Source organism: Gossypium arboreum, unplaced genomic scaffold (assembly GCF_025698485.1).
Source record: "Gossypium arboreum isolate Shixiya-1 unplaced genomic scaffold, ASM2569848v2 Contig00213, whole genome shotgun sequence".
In the NCBI taxonomy this organism is placed as follows: domain Eukaryota; kingdom Viridiplantae; phylum Streptophyta; class Magnoliopsida; order Malvales; family Malvaceae; genus Gossypium; species Gossypium arboreum.
This window is the reverse complement of record NW_026440330.1, coordinates 31,216-45,227: the sequence shown is the minus strand read 5'-3', so window position 1 is coordinate 45,227 and position 14,012 is coordinate 31,216. Positions and strand designations below refer to the sequence as shown.

The 14,012-nt window shown below is 47.7% G+C and overlaps 1 non-coding gene and 2 pseudogenes across 1 annotated transcript; all 3 read left to right on the top strand.

The window, feature by feature from the left end:
• Window positions 1-733: 733 nt before the first annotated feature.
• Window positions 734-884, top strand: LOC128288416 (5.8S ribosomal RNA; annotated as a pseudogene).
• A 209-nt stretch (window positions 885-1,093) lies between these two features.
• On the top strand, window positions 1,094-7,705 carry LOC128288421 (28S ribosomal RNA; annotated as a pseudogene).
• Window positions 7,706-13,423: 5,718 nt separating this feature from the next.
• Window positions 13,424-13,579, top strand: LOC128288415 (5.8S ribosomal RNA). The gene has a single exon (XR_008278744.1). It is a non-coding gene; the product is annotated as a 5.8S ribosomal RNA (ribosomal RNA).
• The last annotated feature ends 433 nt before the right edge of the window (window positions 13,580-14,012 follow it).

The following is a 14,012-nucleotide window of genomic DNA, read 5'->3' as shown; positions in this document are numbered from 1 at the left end:
TCCTCAAGACATTCATCATCAAGGTTTTGACATGGCTAAGTAGGAAACTTGGTAGCTAGCTTAAAGTATGCTAACATTTCAAGAACCAACATGAACTCACTTACCTTAATTCAAGCTCAAGGGTGACCAAACCTTCTCTTCCTTTCTCCTTCAATTCGGCCAAGCATGAACCAAGGATGAACACTTTCTTTTTTTGTTTTTTTTTCTTTTCTTCAACTCACGGCAACAAGGGGGGCATGCATGAGACCATTTCTCTTTGTTCATCATTTCCCCTTTTTTTTTCCATTTCTTTAATGCTAGCTTTTTATTTAATTGTTTCCTACATACACTATTAACATAACATGTTGGAGACATGTTTCCACCCATAGCATGGCCGGCCACTACTAATTTGGGGGAAAAATTGACATGCAAGTCCCCCCTTTTTCTTACATGCACTAATAGGTCCTTATGTTTTGTTCTATCACATTTCAAACTTTTATCACATAAGTCCTATTTACTAAAATTCACCTACAATACAACAAAATTCAAATATGAAATTTTCATACATGCATATATACATATAATAAGCATCAAATATGACAGCTAATTATTTTTATGACTCGGTTTAGCGGTCCCGAAACCACTTTCCGACTAGGGCCAATTTAGGGCTGTCACAGACACATCTCTTGTCGTCGCACCGTTCATGTGTCGTTGCTTCGATGATGTTGTTCTTTTGTCGCAAAGTATATAAAACGACTCTCGAACGGATATCTCGGCTCGCATCGATGAAGAACGAGGCGAAATGCGATACTTGGTGTGAATTGCGTAATCCGTGAACCATCGAAGTCTTTGAACGCAAGTTGCGCCCCAAGCCATTAGGTCAAGGCACGTCTGCCTGGGTGTCACGCATCGTCGCCCCATCCAACCCGATCCTCGACTCGGTTGGACCATGGCGAAATTGGCCTCCGTGCGCCATAGCCGCGGTTGGCCTAAATTGGAGTCCTCAACGGCATAATCATCGCGACAATCGGTGGTAATGTCTTTGTAAGCAACCTCGCTCGATGTCGTGCGCGTTTGTCGATCGAGACCCTTAAACCCTTTCGCATCGCATCGCGATTCTGTGTCAAAGCGGGATTACCCACGAAGTTTAAGCACATCAATAAGCGGAGGAAAAGAAACTTACCAAGATTCCCTAGTAATGATGCGAACGGGGAAAAGCCCGGCTTGAGAATCGGGCGCCACCGCTGCTCAATTGTAGTCTGGAGAAGCGTCCTCGGCGGACGGGCCCAAGTCCCCGGAAAGGCGCCAGAGAGGGTGAGAGCCCCATAGTGCCCGGACCTGTCGCACCACGGTTACTGCTCACGAAGTCAAGTTGTTTGGGAATGCACCTAATCATGGTAAATTCCGTCCAAGGCTAAATCTGGCGAGAGACGATAGCGAACAAGTACCGCGAGGGAAAGATGAAAAGGACTTTGAAAAGAGAGTCAAAGAGTGCTTGAAATTGTCGGGAGGGAAGCGGATGGGGCCGACGATGCGCCTTGGCCGGATGTGGAACGGTGAGAGCCGGTCCGCCGATCGGCTCGGGCGTGGACCGACGCTGGTCGTGGCGTGCCCAAGCCCGGTCTTTGATATGCTTGTGGAGACGTCGTCGCCTCGATCGTGGGATCCAGCATGTAACACCCCGAATTCGTGATCACATCGAGTTGAACACGAGGTGTTACTGGCTTACTTCACTTATTTCCCTTTATATTTTTTTTTTTCGCTCTGGCAAAGCTAGCTAACTGCGTCACTGTCACCTTAAAAATCATATCTCGAGTTCCAGAACTTGAAAACCAGTTCCGTAAATTTTTCCTGAAACTAGACTCATAATTCCATTTAAAAAATTTTTTCTAGAATTTTTGGTCTAGCCAATTAGTACAGTTTATTAGTTAAATCCTCCCCTGTTTTAGGGTTTGACTACACTGACTTTTACGCATTACGACTTGGATATCTTCCTGTACAGGGCTCCAACACTTATGTCGTTTGTTTCTAAAGAAACTAGACTCACAAATAAATCTGTACATATAAAGAATAACTTCTAATTCTCTCTGGTTAGTTTATAATGAATTTTCAAAGTCGGAACAGGGGATCCACAAAGCGTTCTGGCCCTGTTTTGCGAAAACTTTAATATCTCTTAAAATCCAACTAATGTGACTATTTCGTTTCTTCCACATGAAAGTAGATTCATCAAGGTTCAATTACATAATTTATTCACTATTTAATTCCACTTCTACTATTTTTAGTGATTTTTCAATCTCACATCACTGCTGCTGTTAGCATCTGTTACGAAAGCAAATGATGCCTATTTCATAATTCTTCCATGACCTAACTAATAATCCATCATACATAACACAAATTATGACCACCTTATCAAAATTAAGATTTCTAAGACTCATGACTATAAGTTTTAGAACCACACTCAACCTAATTACATAGGCCATATTCGCATGGCTTAAAGTTTACAACCCAAAATTCAACAAAACAAAAGAGCCTATACATGCCAAATGTTCTCCTAGATCGACTAAGAAGACAATACCAAAAGATTGCTCACGGCAGTGATGACTTCGATGACGGTTCCGAGCACACAAAAAGAGACGAGTCCAAGAGACCTAAAATAGGTGACAAGCAAACACCGAGTGAGTATATAACTCAGTAAGTCATAAGCATTCCACAATCATCCATTAACAAAATTATCACAAAGTGAAACAATGAAACGAGGCTAAGTACTCCATCAATACCGAACTATACCATAGTCCCTTGAACCTTTCGGTTCAATCTCATACCAATTCACCCAATGACATTTCATATACTATTCAATAGGGTAATTGAGGCATTTCCATACATCAACTCATTTTCACCACAATCATGCAAATAAATGAACTTTCATCTATTCCATGATGCCTTATTTACGTGACTGCAATTGTAATCATCACATAGATTTAAAATTTACCAAGCTCAACCCCGAGCATGAACATAGCGCATATTCGCCATGAGCTCAAGGTACTTACTCTTCCCGCTGTCCATGATCAACTCGATAAAGTCACACCCTCCATGTAAATAATCGATCGAAGATATGTATTAAGTTCGCACACATAGTGCTTAATAATCGATCACGCACACTTAGTGCCATGTGATTTAAGCTCGCACACATAGTGCCATATAATTTAAGCTCGCACACTTAGTGCCATACATTTCAAGCTTGCACACTTAGTGCCAATCTCGTCACCATGCACACTTAATGCCCGCACACTTAGTGCCGAAACCAAACACCCTACACATTCACTACCTTTTTACATTCAACAATGTCATCATTCCATACATATACATTTCGTTTTATTGAACATAATCGCATAAATATCATGCTCATTCAAATTGACATCAAACATATGCTTAATGACTTACCTCGGATGTTGTCGAACGTCTTCAACGGCTATTCAATTACTTTTTCTTTCCCCTTGTCCAACTTTGATCCTTTAAGCTCTTGAGCTAAATCAAACAAATTTACTTCTCAATCAAACACACACATACGGCAACCATATACATTTCAAAAACCAATTCATTCAGATCATTTGTCCATATATTAGCTTTTAACACATTCGGTCACTAGGGCGACCTATTTAACTTTTAAGCATTCATTTCTAATTTGTTAAATAATGCCGAATGCCATTAACTACTAATGCCACACACACACATATGCATAAAATTAACCCATACATGACCTATAGCTCATTCGGTCATTCATCTCTCAAGCCTATCAAGCTTCATATCATGCTTCCTTGGCCGATTATACATATAAGCACAATTTGGCATTTTTATTCACTTCATGATACATTCTACTTGGCATAATTTCATTAAAAGTCCCTATTAGCCACTTCACCCTTCAATTATATCATCTACTTAATATTTCTTAAGTTCACCATCTTAATGCCCATTATAGCCACTCCCATAATCTAAATCTAAAAATCGGCAACACCCACCTTTTAACTATCTTAGCCGAATACTTCTCAACACTTAGATTAAAGTATGCACATTAACTTAATACAACTTTCATTATACCTTTCACCCTAAAACATAATTTATAAATCTGACCCTTCCTTCCATGTTTTGGTCAATTATTCAAATTATCACATAACATAAATTTTGTATTCCCTATCCATCTTAACTCATTTGGCTTTAACAATTACCCAATTCTCCTAAAAGAAACTAACAAATAACTTAAGCAATTCCATTAACCCATATAGCTGAATGTACCAAGCATTTATCATTTTGCAACATGAATTCTATAGCATGGCCGAATACTCATGCACATACACACATAACAACAAGAACTCAATGACACAAAAATCTCCTTTCCAAAGTGCATATATATATACCCATACATACGGCAACTTCCAAATCTTACCTCCCAACTTTGAATCCATGAATTTTGCCATGGGTTAGCTAGACTATACACATATCAACTAAATCTCAATATCAATTTGAATAAAAAACACAATGCATACCTTTCCATCCAAATTGCCATGGCCGAATGCCTTGGTTTCTTTTTTTTAATCTCTTTTTCTCAATTTCTAATGAAGAAGATGGTAGATAAGTCTTCCTTCACCTTTGTTTTCTTTACTTTATGTAACTAATATTATTTTATCTAAATTAATGCCACTTCTTAGTTTAATATCTATTAAACATATATATTTGCCCATCAACATCCATCTTGGCCGGCCACTATAGAATAAATTGGGCAATTTGACATGCAAGGACAACATTTTCTAGCATGCATCAATAGGCCACTTCAACAATTGCCTAGCACATTTCTAAGTTTTCTCACACAAGTCCTATTTAGCAAAATTCACTTACAGTTTTCAAAATTCAAACACAAAATTTCCACACATGCCTATATACACAGATAATAAACACAGAATTCAATATTTAATTATTTTTTAACTCAGTTTTGTGGTCCCAAACCACTTCCCGACTAGGGTCAATTTGGGGCTATCACACAAAGACGCCGCCTCGGCGGCTTTTGCACCTGCGCTTTCAAGGCGTCGGCTGCGGGCTCCCCATTCGCCCGCCTTGAAACACGAACCAAGGAGTCTCGACATGTGTGCGAGTCAATCGGCTAGAAAACCCGTAAGACGTAAGGAAGCTGATTGGCGGGATCCTCACGGTGCACCGCCGACCGACCTTGATCTTTGGAGAAGGGTTCGAGGAGAGCATGCTGTCGGGACCCGAAAGATGGTGAACTATGCTGAAGGGCGGCGAGAGGAAACTCGTGGAGGCCCGCAGCGATCTCGACGCAAATCGCTCGTCTGACTTGGGTATAGGGCGAAGACTAATCGAACTGCCTAGTATCTGGTTCCTCCAAGTTTCTCAAGATAGCCGAGCCCTTAGCGAGTTCTATCGAGTAAAGCCAATGATTAGAGGCATCGGGGCGAACGCCTCGACCTATTCTCAAACTTTAAATAGGTAGGACGGTGTGGTGCTTGCTGAGCCGCCACTGAATCGAGAGCTCCAAGTGGGCCATTTTTGGTAAGCGAAACGGCAATACGGATAAACCTAAGTCGGGTTACAAAGGCCCAATCACAAGACTAACCTAGAACCCACAAAGGGTGTTGGTCGATTAAGACAAGCAGGGCGGTGGTTATGGAAGTTGAAATCCGCTAAGGAGTGTGTAACAACTCACCGCCAATCAACTAGCCCTAAAATGGATGGCGCTTGTTGCCATGACCTATACCCGACGGGGTAAGGGCCAGCCCCGATGAGTAGGAGGGCGCGCGGTCGCCAAGAAACCCGGCGCTAGCCCAAGCGGAGCGCCATCGGTGCAGATCTTGGTATTAGTAGCAAATATTCAAATGAGAACTTTGAAGGTCAAGAGGGAAAGGTTCCATGAACGGCACTTGCACATGGGTTAGTCGATCCTAAGAGACGGGAAGCCCGTCCGATAGCACGCTCAACATGAGCTTCAAAAGGAATCGGGTTAAAATTCTCGAACCGGACGCGGCGGTGACGGCAAATGTTAGGGAGTCCGAGACGCCGACGGGGCCCTCGGAAGAGTTATCTTTTACGCTTAACTACCGTCCACCATGGAAACGGTTCACCAGGTAGGGTCCAATGGCCGGAAGAGCACCGCACGTCGCGTGGTGTCCGGCAGCCCGTGCCCTTTGAAAATCTGAGGACCGAGTGCCGTCTCGCGTCCGGTCGATTTCATAACCGCATCAGTTCCAAGGTGAACGACCGTCAATGGAACAATGTAGGCAAGGGAAGTCGGCAAATGGATCCGTAACCTCGTGAAAAGGATTGGCTCGAGGGTCGGGCACGGGTCCTGGGCCTCAACTCGCCACCGCCAAAGATTACCTCGCCGAGCTGCTTTGGTGAGAGCTGGTCGCCGCGCGTTTGGTCGGGTGATTTGATCGAACGGCTCTTCAGGGCCTTTCATGGCGACGAACAATCGACTCAGAATCGGTATGGACAAGGGAATCGATCGTTTAATTAAACCAAAGCATTGCGATGGTCCTGCGGATGCTCACGCAATGTGATTTCTACCAAAGGCTCAATGTCAAAGTGAAGAAATTCAACCAAGCGGGTAAACGGCGGAGTAACTATGACTCTCTTAAGGTAGCCAAATGCCTCGTCATCTAATTAGTGACGCGATGAATGGATTAACGAGATTCTCATTGTCCCCGCTCACTATCAAGCGAAACCACGACCAAGGAACGGGCTTGGCGTAATCGTGGGGAAAGACCTGTTGAGCTTGACTCTAGTCCGACTTTGTGAAATGACTTGAGAGGTGTAGGATAAGTGGGAGCTCTCGGTAAATTGAAATACCACTACTTTTAACGTTATTTTACTTATTCCGTGAATCGGAGATGGGCACGGCCCTCTTTTGGACCCAAGGTAGGCTTCAAATTACCGATCCAAGCGGAAGACATTGTCGTGGAGAGTTTGGTCAAAGACATCCATTAAAAGATAACGCAGTGTCCTAAGATTAGCTCAACGAGAATGTAAATCTCGTGGGAACAAAAGGGTAAAAGCTCATTTGATTCTCGATTTCTAGTACGAATACGAACCGTGAAAGCGTAGCCTATCGATCCTTTAGACCTTCAAAATTTGAAGCTAGAGGTGTCGGAAAAGTTACCACAGGGATAATCGGCTTGTGGCGATAAGCGCTCATAGCGACGCTTGCTTTTTGATCCTTCGATGTCGGCTCTTCCTATCATTGTGAAGCGAAATTCACCAAGTGTTGGATTGTTCACTCACCAATAGGGAACGTGAGTGGGTTTAGACCGTCGTGAGACAAAGTTAGTTTTACCCTCACCGATAGCCGCGCCGCAATAGTAATTCAACCTAGTACGAGAGGAACCGTTGATTCGCACAATTGGTCATCGCGCTTGGTTGAAAAGCCGCGGCGCTGGTTACCATGCTACCGGATTATGACTAAACGCCTCTAAGTCGAATCCGGCTAGAAGCGCCGTCGCCCGATTGCCGACCAGCGAGGGGACTTTGGCCCCAAGGGCACGTGTCGAGGTGCAAATGACCTCGGCGGACAAGTCGCAGCGCCTCCTTGAGCGTAATTCCCACCGAGCGGCGGTAGAATCTTTGCGATGACTTAAATACACGACGGGGTATTGTAAGTGGCAGAGTGGACTTGCTGCCACGATCCACTGAGATTCAGCTTTTTATCGCTTCGATTCGTCCCTCCCCTCATCTCCCTTCCGATCCCCCATTGTTCTTTTGCATGTCCCGACCTTGGGGTCCCCAAGTGGGGGACTTAGTGTAAGGAGTTAGTTAAACACTTGGCCTTGCCGCCCCTTTGGGAAATATGGCACAACGGGGGCCGTGGTGGTGCGGGTGCGAGCTCCCAACTGTTGGTGGTCCGGGCACTTGTTCAATTTTCTGCCGTGCCGTGCCATGCCATGCCATACTTCATTCGGCTTCTTGTACTTGTTCTTTTCTTTTGGGCCAACAGAAAAAATTCTAAGTTAAACACTTGGCCGTGCCGCCCCCTCAGGAAACATGGCACAACGGGGGCCGTGGTCCAGGCACTTGTTCAATTTTCTGCCGTGCCATCATGCCATATTTCATTCGACTTCTTGTATTTCTTTTGGGCCAACAGAAGAAATTTTCAATTAAAAATACCAAGTGTAAGTGGCGTAAAAAAATTGCCCCTATTTCAGGCATGTACGGGAGCCTCGGGAAACATCCGCAACGTAGGCCATCCCGTGGTACGGGTCATCGGGCAACATCGGCACCTTGGTGCCTCGGATGTGCGGGAGCGTTGGGCTGAAAAAAGTGTCCCTGTTTCAGACATCTGAAACCTGTCCCTGTTTCAGACACATGGATGTCGACTGGTAGCACATTGACCAAGTTTTTTTAGCTCTTTAGGGGGGAAGTGATATTGAGCAGCCAGGGGTTATCCAGGGCACTGCCCACGCCCATCGCATGCCCGGACGTCGGTGCCCCCCCACCACCGGTTAGGTTCCCGGCGGTGCTCCGACGATCCATCCCAGCGATGATCCGGCGATCCATCCCGGGATATACAAAACGGCGCAACGAGTCCCTCCCCAATCCCAAAAGGTAGAATTCAGATACCGTTACATGTTCGGTACCCAATAATGAATGAACCGTCCCAAAGCTAGAATTCAGATACCGTTGCATGTTCGGTACCCAACAATGAATGAATCGTCCCTGTCCCTCCCCTTTTGCAAGAAGAGCCTCCGGTACCTTTTGGCCCCTTGGTCAGACGCAGATCCTCAGACACCATCGGCTGTGCCATCCTGTGGTGTCAATATCTGGCGCCACCGGTCCCTTCGGTGTGTCGGAGTATCGGGCAGTATCGAGACCTTGGTGCATTGGATGTGCGGGAGGGTCGAGCACCAAAGCTAATTTTGGGCCCCCCGTTGGTGCAGAAGCGTCGGGACCATAAAGTGTCCCTGTTTCAGACACATGAATGTCGCCTGCAGCACATTGACCATGTTTTTTAGCTCTTTAGGGGAGGTGATATTGCTTAACAGGGTTGTCCAGGAACTCGCCACGCCCATCTCATGCCCAGACGTCGGTGCCCCCCATCGCCGGTTAGGTTCCTGGCGGTGCTCCGATGATCTATTCCGGCGGTGGTCCGGCGAGTTTTCCCGGCAGTGCTCCGGTGAGCCATCCCGGAATATAGAAAACCATGCTACAAGTCGTCCCGGTCCCTCCCCTTTCGAACCATCCCGGTCCCTCCCCTTTCGGAACAAGAGCCTCCGGCACCATGGGCCATTGGTCGCGCCGGAACATCAGGCACCATTGGTAACCAAGGACGTCGATGGTGCCGGAGCATCCGTACATTGCTGCTTGGATGTGCTGGAGCCTTGGACGCACAACTAGGCCACTTAGGACGTTAATGGTAAGAGAGCCTCGAGCAGCATCGGCACCTTGGTGCCTTAGATATGCAGGAGCCTCGGACACTATCGGCAACCTAGGCCCTTGGTCGTGCGGGAGCCTCGGGCACCATCGACAACCTAGGCCCTTGGTCGTGGGAGAGCCTCGGGCACCATCGGCAACCTAGGCCCCTGGTCGTGCGGGAGCCTCAGACACCATCGGAACCTAGGCCCCTGGTCGTGCGGGAGCTTGGACACCATCGGCAACCTAGGCCCCTGGTCGTGCGGGAGCCTCGGGACCATCGGTAAACTAGGCCCCTAGTCGTGCGGGAGCCTCAGGCACCATCGGCAACCTAGGCCCCTAGTCGTGCGGGATGCTTGGGCACCATCGGCACCCTAGGCCCCTGGTCGTGAAAGAGCCTCGGGCACCATCAGCACCCTAAGCCCTTGGTCGTGCGAGAGCCTCAGGACCATCGATACCTAGGCCCTTGGTCGTGCGGGAGCCTCGGGCACCATCGGCACCTTGGTGCTTGGATGTGCGGAGCACAGGACACCATCCAGAACCTAGGCCCCCGGTCGCGGCTTGGAGCCTCGGGCACCATCGGCACCTTGGTGCTTGGATGTGCGGGAGCCTCGGACACCATCGGCAACCTAGGCCCTTGGTCATGCCGGAGCCTCGGGCACCATCGGTAACCTAGGCCCTTGGTCGCTGCGGGAGCCTCGGGCACCATCGGCACCTTGGTGCCTCGGATGTCTGCAGAGCCTCGAGCAAGATTGGCACCTTGGTGCTTGATGTGCGGAGCCCTGACACCATAGGCAACCTAGGACGCTGGATGTGAAAGGTGCCTCGAGCGCAGGGCACCCCGGTGCCTCGGATGTCTTGGCTAAAGAAAAGTGTCCCCGCTTCGACATACGAATGTTGCCTCGCAGCAGATTGACGAAGTTTTTTAGCTCTTTAAGGGTAGAGATCCGCCCCTCGACGTGGCCCCCTCAAACCGGAGGTGGGGTGCGTCCAGCCTCCCTGGGTCTGATAGTCCCAAGAATGACTCACCCACTGGTGGGTCGATCGCAGCGCTAGTGGCCGGGTGATGATTTTTCGATGGTCAAGCCCGTGCCTATAGAAATGTAGCCAACGACTCTGTGACCAAGTTCCTATATCGGGCAAAGATCTCCGGGTGGCTTATGCATTGCTATGGGCTCGAGCTTGGCTTGCCCATTCTCCCCTGTCATGTTAGGGACGCCTTGTGCCTCCCAAGTCGGCGACCATCTGCGCTTTGGCCTTGCCAAGCCCTTGCTCTGCATTCAAGTCGCCCGTGACCCCAAAGATTCAAGTCCTTTGACGGCAATTCGGCACACCTGGGGGCGTAAGTTGAGTTTGTAAGCTCTGGCCTTGGCTCGACCAAGTCCCAAAGGGATTTTGTCCCTTGTAGTTCTCGTGCTGCGCTTATAGTGTGCCCTCGCTTTCATTGTTCCTTCCGCTCCCCTATCAATACATTGGTTGGGTGGGTTGTTGGCCGGTGTGCGTGGGTGCTACTACTAGTACGCAATGGGCATATGAGTGGTGTTTTGTTGTGTGTATTGGCGGGCTCCATGCTACCCACATCGAATCGTCGAGCCACACTCCTCTTCATTGAATCCCTTGTTCTAATTGAACCCAAGGGTGCGATCGGATCCCGTGGTTGCGCATTAAGCCGATGGAATTATGGATGTGTTGTCGTCCCTTCTCCATCTCGTGCCCTTTGGGCTGCGTGGTGGACCACAATCGTGCCCTATGTCCGGAGTGTGCCCCATTAAATCGGTGTGGTCTCGCTTGCACCGGTGCTCGCTCGCGCTTTCGGATGTGGAAAATATTTTGAGAGTAGGGTTTAGGCCCTTGTCTCTCGATGCCTATGCATTTTGTCTCTTGACACGGACGATGCTCGTGCTCGTTATGGCCTCTTCGCTGCTCATGCGGCATGTTGAGAGCCATGCAAAGGTCGACGTCGCCAAGGAATGCTACCGTTGATCCCGCCAAGAGTCATATGCTTGTCTCAAAGATTAAGCCATGCATGTGTAAGTATGAACAAATTCAGACCGTGAAACCGCGAATGGCTCATTAAATCGCTTATAGTTTGCTTGATGGTATTTTCTACTCGATAACCGTAGTAATTCTAGAGCTAATACATGCAACAAACCCCGACTTCGAAGGGATGCATTTATTAGATAAAGGTCGACGCGGCTTTGCCCGTAGCTTTGATGATTCATGATAACTCGACGGATCGCAAGGCCTTTGTGCGGTGATGCATCATTCAAATTTCGCCTATCAACTTTTGATGGTAGGATAGTGGCCTACTATGGTGGTGACGGTGACGGAGAATTAGGGTTCGATTCCTAGAGGGAGCCCGAGAAACGGCTACCACATCCAAGGAAGGCAAGAAAGCGCAAAAATTACCCAATCCCGACACGGGAGGTAGTGACAATAAATAACAATATCGGGCTCTATGAGTCCTGTAATTGAATGAGTACAATCTAAATCCCTTAACGAGGATTCATTGTAGGCAAGTCTGGTGCCGCAAGAACAGCATAATTCCAATTCAATAGCGATATTTAAGTTGTTGCGCTTAAAAAGCTCGTAGTTGGACTTAGGGGTGGGTCGGCCGGTCCGCCTCACTTGAGCACCTACCGCTGTCTCACCACTGCATGATGCGCCTCGGCCTTAATTGGTCGGGTCGATCCTCCCACATTGCATTTTGAAGAAATTAGAGTGCTCAAAGCAGCCTATGCTTGTATACATTAGCATGGGATAACATCATAGGATTTCGATCCTATTGTGTTGGCCTTCAAGATCGGAGTAATGATTAACAGGACGGTGGGGCATTCAGATTTCATAGTCAAAGGTGAAATTCTTGGATTTATGAAAGACGAACAATCGCGAAAGCATTTGCCAAGGATGTTTTCATTAATCAAGAACGAAAGTTGGGGGCTCAAGACGATCGATACCGCCCTAGTCTCAACCATAAATGATGCCGACTGTGGATCGGCGGATGTTGCTTTTAGGACTCCACCGCACCTTATGAGAAATCAAAGTCTTTGGGTTCCAGGGGAGTATGGTCGCAAGGTGAAACTTAAAGGAATTGATGTAAGGGCACCACGAGAGGGAGCTCATGCTTAATTTGACTCAATACGGAAACTTACTGTGTCCGTACATAGTAAGGATTGACAGATCGAGAGCTCTTTCCCGATTCTATGGGTGTTGGTGCATGGCCGTTTTAGTTGGTGGAGCAATTTGTCCGGTTAATTCCGCTAACTAACGAGACCTCAACAGCAAACTAGCTACACGGAGGTGATCCTCCGTGGCTAGCTTCTTAGAGGGACTATGGCCTTTTAGGCCACGGAAGTTTGAGGCAATAACAGTCCGTGATGCCCTTAAATGTTCTCAGGTCAGACGCTACATAATCGATGTATTCAACGAGTCTATAGCCTAGGCCGACAGTGCCCGTAATCTTTGAAATTTCATCGTGATGGGGATAGATCATTGCAATTGTTGGTCTTCAACGAGGAATTTTAGTAAGCGAGTCATCACCGCGTGACTACGCCCCCGCCTTTGTACACACCGCCCGTCGCTCCTACCGATTGAATGGTCCGGTGAAGTGTTCAGATCGCGGCGACGTGGGCGGTTCGCTGCCCGCGACGTCGCGAGAAGTCCACTGAACCTTATCATTTAGAGGAAGGAGAAGTCGTAACAAGGTTTCCGTAGGTGAACCTGCGGAAGGATCATTGTCGAAACCTGCTTAGCAGAACGACCCGTGAACGCGTTGTATACAACATCGGAGGTGGTGCGGGTGCATCGTCGCCTGTTGCCATCCCCGCGTGTCGGAGCGACCGGTCCTGTCGTCCCTCTGCCCATTGGGTGGGGTGAGATGTCAGGATCAACCTCTTCGATGCAAAACGAACAAACCCCCGGCGCGAATCGCGCCAAGGAATCGAAATGAAAAAAGGGACACATCTCCTGTCGTCGCACCGTTCACGGTGTCGATTAAGTCGATGATGTTGTTCTTTTATGCAGTATATAGAACGACTCTCAGCAATGGATATCTCGGCTCGCGCATCGATGAAGAATGTAGCGAAATGCAATACTTGGTGTGAATTGCCGAATCCCGTGAACCATCGAGTCTTTGAACGTAAGTTGCGCCCCAAGCCATTAGGCCGAGGGCACGTCTGCCTGGGTGTCACGCATCTTGTTTAGGGCCCGATAATCAATACACATCCGTAACGACCCATCATGTTTCTTTTGAAATAGCACTAGTGCACCATACGGAGATTTAGATGGCCTAATGAATCCCGCATCTAAAAGCTCCTTTAACTGTTTCCGTAATTCCTCCAATTCCGGTGGGGACATACGATATGGTGCCCTAGTTGGCGGCACCATGTTGGACACCAATTCGATCCTATGATCCACCTCCCTCTTAGGTGGCAAATTCTTTGGCAACTTTTCAGGCATCACATCTCGAAAGGATTGTAATACTTGGCCCACTTCCTTAGGGATCTCACCCACGGTCTTACCGGTTTCCTCAAGCTTCAAAGTGGCTAAGTAGGAGACTTCATCTCTATGTACTCCCTTAGAAAATTGGATTGCGGACAATATTTTCCCTTCGAGGCTCCCCT